Here is a 6,128-nt window from a genome sequence, read left to right on the forward strand (position 1 = left end):
TTTTCCCTCACTCTGTGCTTTTCCCTCACTCGGTGCTTTGCCCTCACTCGGTGCTTTTCCCTCACTCGGTGCTTTTCCCTCACTCGGTGCTTTTCCCTCACTCGGTGCTTTGCCCTCACTCGGTGCTTTTCCCTCACTCTGTGCTTTTCCCTCTCTCTGTGCTTTTCCCTCACTCTGTGCTTTGCTGTCACTCTGTGCTTTGCTCTCACTCTGTGCTTTTCCCTCACTCAGTGCTTTGCCCTTACTCGGTGCTTTTCCCTCACTCGGTGCTTTTCCCTCACTCTGTGCTTTTCCCTCACTCGGTGCTTTGCCCTCACTCGGTGCTTTTCCCTCACTCGGTGCTTTTCCCTCACTCGGTGCTTTTCCCTCACTCGGTGCTTTGCCCTCACTCGGTGCTTTTCCATCACTCTGTGCTTTTCCCTCTCTCTGTGCTTTTCCCTCACTCTGTGCTTTGCTCTCACTCTGTGCTTTTCCCTCACTCTGTGCTTTTCCCTCACCCGGTGCTTTGCTCTCACTCTGTGCTTTTGCCTGACTCTGTGCTTTGCCCTCACTCGGTGCTTTGCCCTCACTCGGTGCTTTGCCCTCACTCTGTGCTTTTCTCTCATTCGGTGCTTTGCCCTCACTCGGTGCTTTTCCCTCACTCTGTGCTTTGCCCTCACTCTGTGCGTTGCCCTCACTCGGTGCTTTGCCCTCCCTCGGTGCTTTGCCCTCACTCGGTGCTTTGCTCTCACTCGGTGCTTTGCTCTCACTCGGTGCTTTCCCCTCACTCGTTGCTTTTCCCTCACTCTGTGCTTTTCCCTCTCTCTGTGCTTTTCCCTCACTCGGTGCTTTGCTCTCACTCGATGCTTTTCCCTCACTCTGTGCTTTTCCCTCACTCGGTGCTTTGCTCTCACTCGGTGCTTTGCCCTCACTCGGTGCTTTGCCCTCACTCGGTGCTTTGCCCTCACTCTGTGCTTTGCCCTCACTCGGTGCTTTGCCCTCACTCGGTGCTTTTCCCTCACTCGGTGCTTTTCCCTCACTCAATGCTTTTCCCTCACTCTGTGCTTTTCCCTCACTCGGTGCTTTGCCCTCACTCGGTGCTTTTCCCTCACTCTGTGCTTTTCCCTCTCTCTGTGCTTTTCCCTCACTCGGTGCTTTGCCCTCACACTGTGCTTTGCCCTCACCCTGTGCTTTGCTCTCACTCTGTGCTTTTCCCTCACTCGGTGCTTTTCCCTCACTCGGTGCTTTGCCCTTACTCGGTGCTTTTCCCTCACTCGGTGCTTTTCCCCCACTCTGTGCTTTTCCCCCACTCTGTGCTTTTCCCTCACTCGGTGCTTTGCCCTCACTCGGTGCTTTTCCCTCACTCGGTGCTTTTCCCTCACTCTGTGCTTTTTCCTCACTCTGTGCTTTTCCCTCACTCGGTGCTTTGCCCTCACTCGGTGCTTTTCCATCACTCTGTGCTTTTCCCTCTCTCTGTGCTTTTCCCTCACTCTGTGCTTTCATCTCACTCTGTGCTTTTCCCTCACTCTGTGTTTTCCCTCACTCGGTGCTTTACTCTCACTCTGTGCTTTTCCCTCACTCGGTGCTTTGCCCTCACTCGGTGCTTTGCCCTCACTCGGTGCTTTGCCCTTACTCGGTGCTTTTCCCTCACTCGGTGCTTTTCCCTCACTCAGTGCTTTTCCCTCACTCGGTGCTTTGCCCTCACTCGGTGCTTTTCCCTCAATCGGTGCTTTTCCCTCACTCGGTGCTTTTCCCTCACTCGGTGCTTTGCCCTCACTCGGTGCTTTTCCCTCACTCTGTGCTTTTCCCTCTCTCTGTGCTTTTCCCTCACTCTGTGCTTTGCTGTCACTCTGTGCTTTGCTCTCACTCTGTGCTTTTCCATCACTCTGTGCTTTTCCCTCACTCGGTGCTTTTCCCTCACTCGGTGCTTTTCCCTCACTCTGTGCTTTTCCCTCACTCGGTGCTTTGCCCTCACTCGGTGCTTTTCCCTCACTCGGTGCTTATCCCTCACTCGGTGCTTTTCCCTCACTCGGTGATTTGCCCTCACTCGGTGCTTTTCTCTCACTCGGTGCTTTGCCCTCACTCGGTGCTTTTCCATCACTCTGTGCTTTTCCCTCTCTCAGTGCTTTTCCCTCACTCTGTGCTTTGCTCTCACTCTGTGCTTTTCCCTCACTCTGTGCTTTTCCCTCACTCGGTGCTTTGCTCTCACTCTGTGCTTTTCCGTCACTCTGTGCTTTGCCCTCACTCGGTGCTTTGCCCTCACTCGGTGCTTTGCCCTCACTCTGTGCTTTTCTCTCACTCGGTGCTTTGCCCTCACTCGGTGCTTTTCCCTCACTCTGTGCTTTGCCCTCACTCTGTGCGTTGCCCTCACTCGGTGCTTTGCACTCACTCGGTGCTTTGCCCTCACTCGGTGCTTTGCTCTCACTCGGTGCTTTGCTCTCACTCGGTGCTTTTCCCTCACTCTGTGCTTTTCCCTCACTCTTTGCTTTTCCCTCACTCTGTGCTTTTCCCTCACTCGGTGCTTTGCTCTCACTCGGTGCTTTTCCCTCACTCGGTGCTTTTCCCTCACTCGGTGCTTTTCCCTCACTCTGTGCTTTTCCCTCACTCGGTGCTTTGCTCTCACTCGGTGCTTTGCCCACACTCTGTGCTTTGCCCTCACTCGGTGCTTTGCCCTCACTCGGTGCTTTTCCCTCACTCTGTGCTTTTCCCTCACTCGGTGCTTTGCCCTCTCTCCGTGCTTTTCCCTCACTCTGTGCGTTGCACTCACTCGGTGCTTTTCCCTCACTCGGTGCTTTTCCCTCACTCGGTGCTTTTCCCTCACTCGGTGCTTTTCCCTCACTCGGTGCTTTTCCCTCACTCGGTGCTTTTCCCTCACTCGGTTCTTTGCTCTCACTCGGTGCTTTTCCCTCACTCGGTGCTTTTCCCTCACTCGGTGCTTTTCCATCACTCTGTGCTTTTCCCTCACTCGGTGCTTTTCCCTCACTCGGTGCTTTTCCCTCACTCGGTGCTTTGCCCTCACTCGGTCCTTTTCCCTCACGCTGTGCTTTTCCCTCACTCTGTGCTTTTCCCTCACTCGGTCCTTTTCCCTCACGCTGTGCTTTTCCATCACTCTGTGCGTTGCCCTCACTCGGTGCTTTTCCCTCACTCGGTGCTTTTCCCTCACTCTGTGCGTTGCCCTCACTCGGTGCTTTTCCCTCACTCGGTGCTTTTCCCCCACTCTGTGCGTTGCCCTCACTCGGTGCGTTGCCCTCACTCGGTGCTTTTCCCTCACTCGGTGCTTTTCCCTCACTCTGTGCTTTGCCCTGACTCTGTGCTTTTCCCTCACTCTGTGCTTTGCCCTCACTCTGTGTTTTGCCCTCACTCGGTGCTTTTCCCTCACTCGGTGCTTTTCCCTCACTCGTTGCTTTTCCCTCACTCTGTGCTTTTCCCTCACTCGGTGCTTTGCCCTCACTCTGTGCTTTTCCCTCACTCTGTGCTTTGCCCTCACTCTGTGTTTTGTCCTCACTCGGTGCTTTGCCCTCACTCGGTGCTTTTCCCTCACTCTGTGCTTTTCCCTCACTCGGTGCGTTGCCCTCACTTTGTGCTTTGCTCTCACTCTGTGCTTTGCCCTCACTCTGTGCTTTGCCCTCACTCTGTGCTTTTCCCTCACTCGGTGCTTTTCCCTCACTCGGTGCTTTGCCCTCACTCTGTGCTTTTCCCTCACTCTGTGCTTTTCCCTCACTCGGTGCTTTGCCCTCACTCTGTGCTTTGCCCTCACTCTGTGCTTTTCCCTCACTCGGTGCTTTGCCCTCACTCTGTGCTTTGCTCTCACTCTGTGCTTTGCTCTCACTCTGTGCTTTGCCCTCACTCTGTGCTTTTCCCTCACTCGGTGCTTTGCCCTCACTCTGTGCTTTTCCCTCACTCGGTGCTTTTCCCTCACCCGGTGCGTTGCCCTCACTTTGTGCTTTGCTCTCACTCTGTGCTTTGCCCTCACTCTGTGCTTTGCCCTCACTCGTTTTTTTCCCTCACTCGTTGTTTTTCCCTCACTCGGTCCGTTGCCCTCACTCTGTGCTTTGCCCTCACTCTGTGTTTTGTCCTCACTCGGTGCTTTGCCCTCACTCGGTGCTTTTCCCTCACTCTGTGCTTTTCCCTCACTCGGTGCGTTGCCCTCACTTTGTGCTTTGCTCTCACTCTGTGCTTTGCCCTCACTCTGTGCTTTGCCCTCACTCTGTGCTTTTCCCTCACTCGGTGCTTTTCCCTCACTCGGTGCTTTGCCCTCACTCTGTGCTTTTCCCTCACTCTGTGCTTTTCCCTCACTCGGTGCTTTGCCCTCACTCTGTGCTTTGCCCTCACTCTGTGCTTTTCCCTCACTCGGTGCTTTGCCCTCACTCTGTGCTTTGCTCTCACTCTGTGCTTTGCTCTCACTCTGTGCTTTGCCCTCACTCTGTGCTTTTCCCTCACTCGGTGCTTTGCCCTCACTCTGTGCTTTTCCCTCACTCGGTGCTTTTCCCTCACCCGGTGCGTTGCCCTCACTTTGTGCTTTGCTCTCACTCTGTGCTTTGCCCTCACTCGTTTTTTTCCCTCACTCGTTGTTTTTCCCTCACTCGGTCCGTTGCCCTCACTCTGTGCTTTGCCCTCACTCGGTGCTTTGCCCTCACTCGGTGCTTTTCCCTCACTCTGTGCTTTGCCCTCACTCGGTGTTTTTCCCTCACTCGGTGTTTTTCCCTCACTCGGTGCTTTGCCCTCACTCTGTGCTTTTCCCTCACTCTGTGCTTTGCCCTCACTCTGTGTTTTGTCCTCACTCGGTGCTTTTCCCTCACTCGGTGCTTTTCCCTCACTCGGTGCTTTTCCCTCACTCGGTGCTTTTCCCTCACTCGGTATTTTTCCGTCACTCTGTGTTTTTCCCTCACTCTGTGCTTTTCCCTCACTCGGTGCTTTTCCCTCACTCGGTGCTTTGCCCTCACTCGGTGTTTTTCCCTCACTCGGTGTCTTTCCCTCACTCGGTGCTTTGCTCTCACTCTGTGCTTTTCCCTCACTCGGTGTTTTTCCCTCACTCGGTGCTTTGCTCTCACTCTGTGCTTTTCCCTCACTCGGTGTTTTTCCCTCACTCGGTGCTTTGCTCTCACGCTGTGCTTTTCCCTCACTCGGTGCTTTTCCCGCACTCGGTGCTTTGCCCTCACTCTGTGCTTTGCCCTCACTCGGTGTTTTTCCTTCACTCGGTGTCTTTCCCTCACTCGGTGCTTTGCTCTCACTCTGTGCTATTCCCGCACTCGGTGTTTTTCCCTCACTCGGTGCTTTGCTCTCACTCTGTGCTTTTCCCTCACTCTGTGCTTTTCCCTCACTCTGTGCTTTGCCCTCACTCGGTGTTTTTCCCTCACTCGGTGTTTTTCCCTCACTCGGTGCTTTGCTCTCACTCTGTGCTTTGCCCTCACTCGGTGCTTTTCCCTCACTCTGTGCTTTTCCCTCACTCGGTGCTTTGCCCTCACTCGGTGCTTTTCCCTCACTCGGTGCTTTTCCCTCACTCTGTGCTTTTCCCTCACTCGGTGCTTTGTCCTCACTCGGTGCTTTTCCCTCACTCGGTGCTTTTCCCTCACTCGGTGCTTTTCCCTCACTCGGTACTTTTCCCTCACTCTGTGCTTTTCCCTTACTCGGTGCTTTGCCCTCACTCGGTGCTTTTCCCTCACTCGGTGCTTTTCCCTCACTTGGTGCTTTTCCCTCACTCGGTGATTTGTCCTCACTCGGTGCTTTTCCCTCACTCGGTGCTTTTCCCTCACTCGGTGCTTTTCCCTCACTCGGTGCTTTTCCCTCACTTGGTGCTTTTCCCTCACTCGGTGATTTGTCCTCACTCGGTGCTTTTCCATCACTCTGTGCTTTTCCCTCTCTCTGTGCTTTTCCATCACTCTGTGCTTTTCCCTCACTCTGTGCTTTTCCCTCACCCGGTGCTTTGCTGTCACTCTGTGCTTTGCTCTCACACTGTGCTTTTCCCTCACTCTGTGCTTTTCCCTCACCCGGTGCTTTGCTCTCACACTGTGCTTTGCCCTCACTCGGTGCTTTGGCCTCACTCGGTGCTTTTCCCTCACTCGGTGCTTTGGCCTCACTCGGTGCTTTGCCCTCACTCTGTGCTTTTCTCTCACTCGGTGCTTTTCCCTCACTCTGTGCTTTGCCCTCAC

This window comes from Scyliorhinus torazame, chromosome 2 (assembly GCF_047496885.1).
Source record: "Scyliorhinus torazame isolate Kashiwa2021f chromosome 2, sScyTor2.1, whole genome shotgun sequence".
Lineage (NCBI taxonomy): Eukaryota > Metazoa > Chordata > Chondrichthyes > Carcharhiniformes > Scyliorhinidae > Scyliorhinus > Scyliorhinus torazame.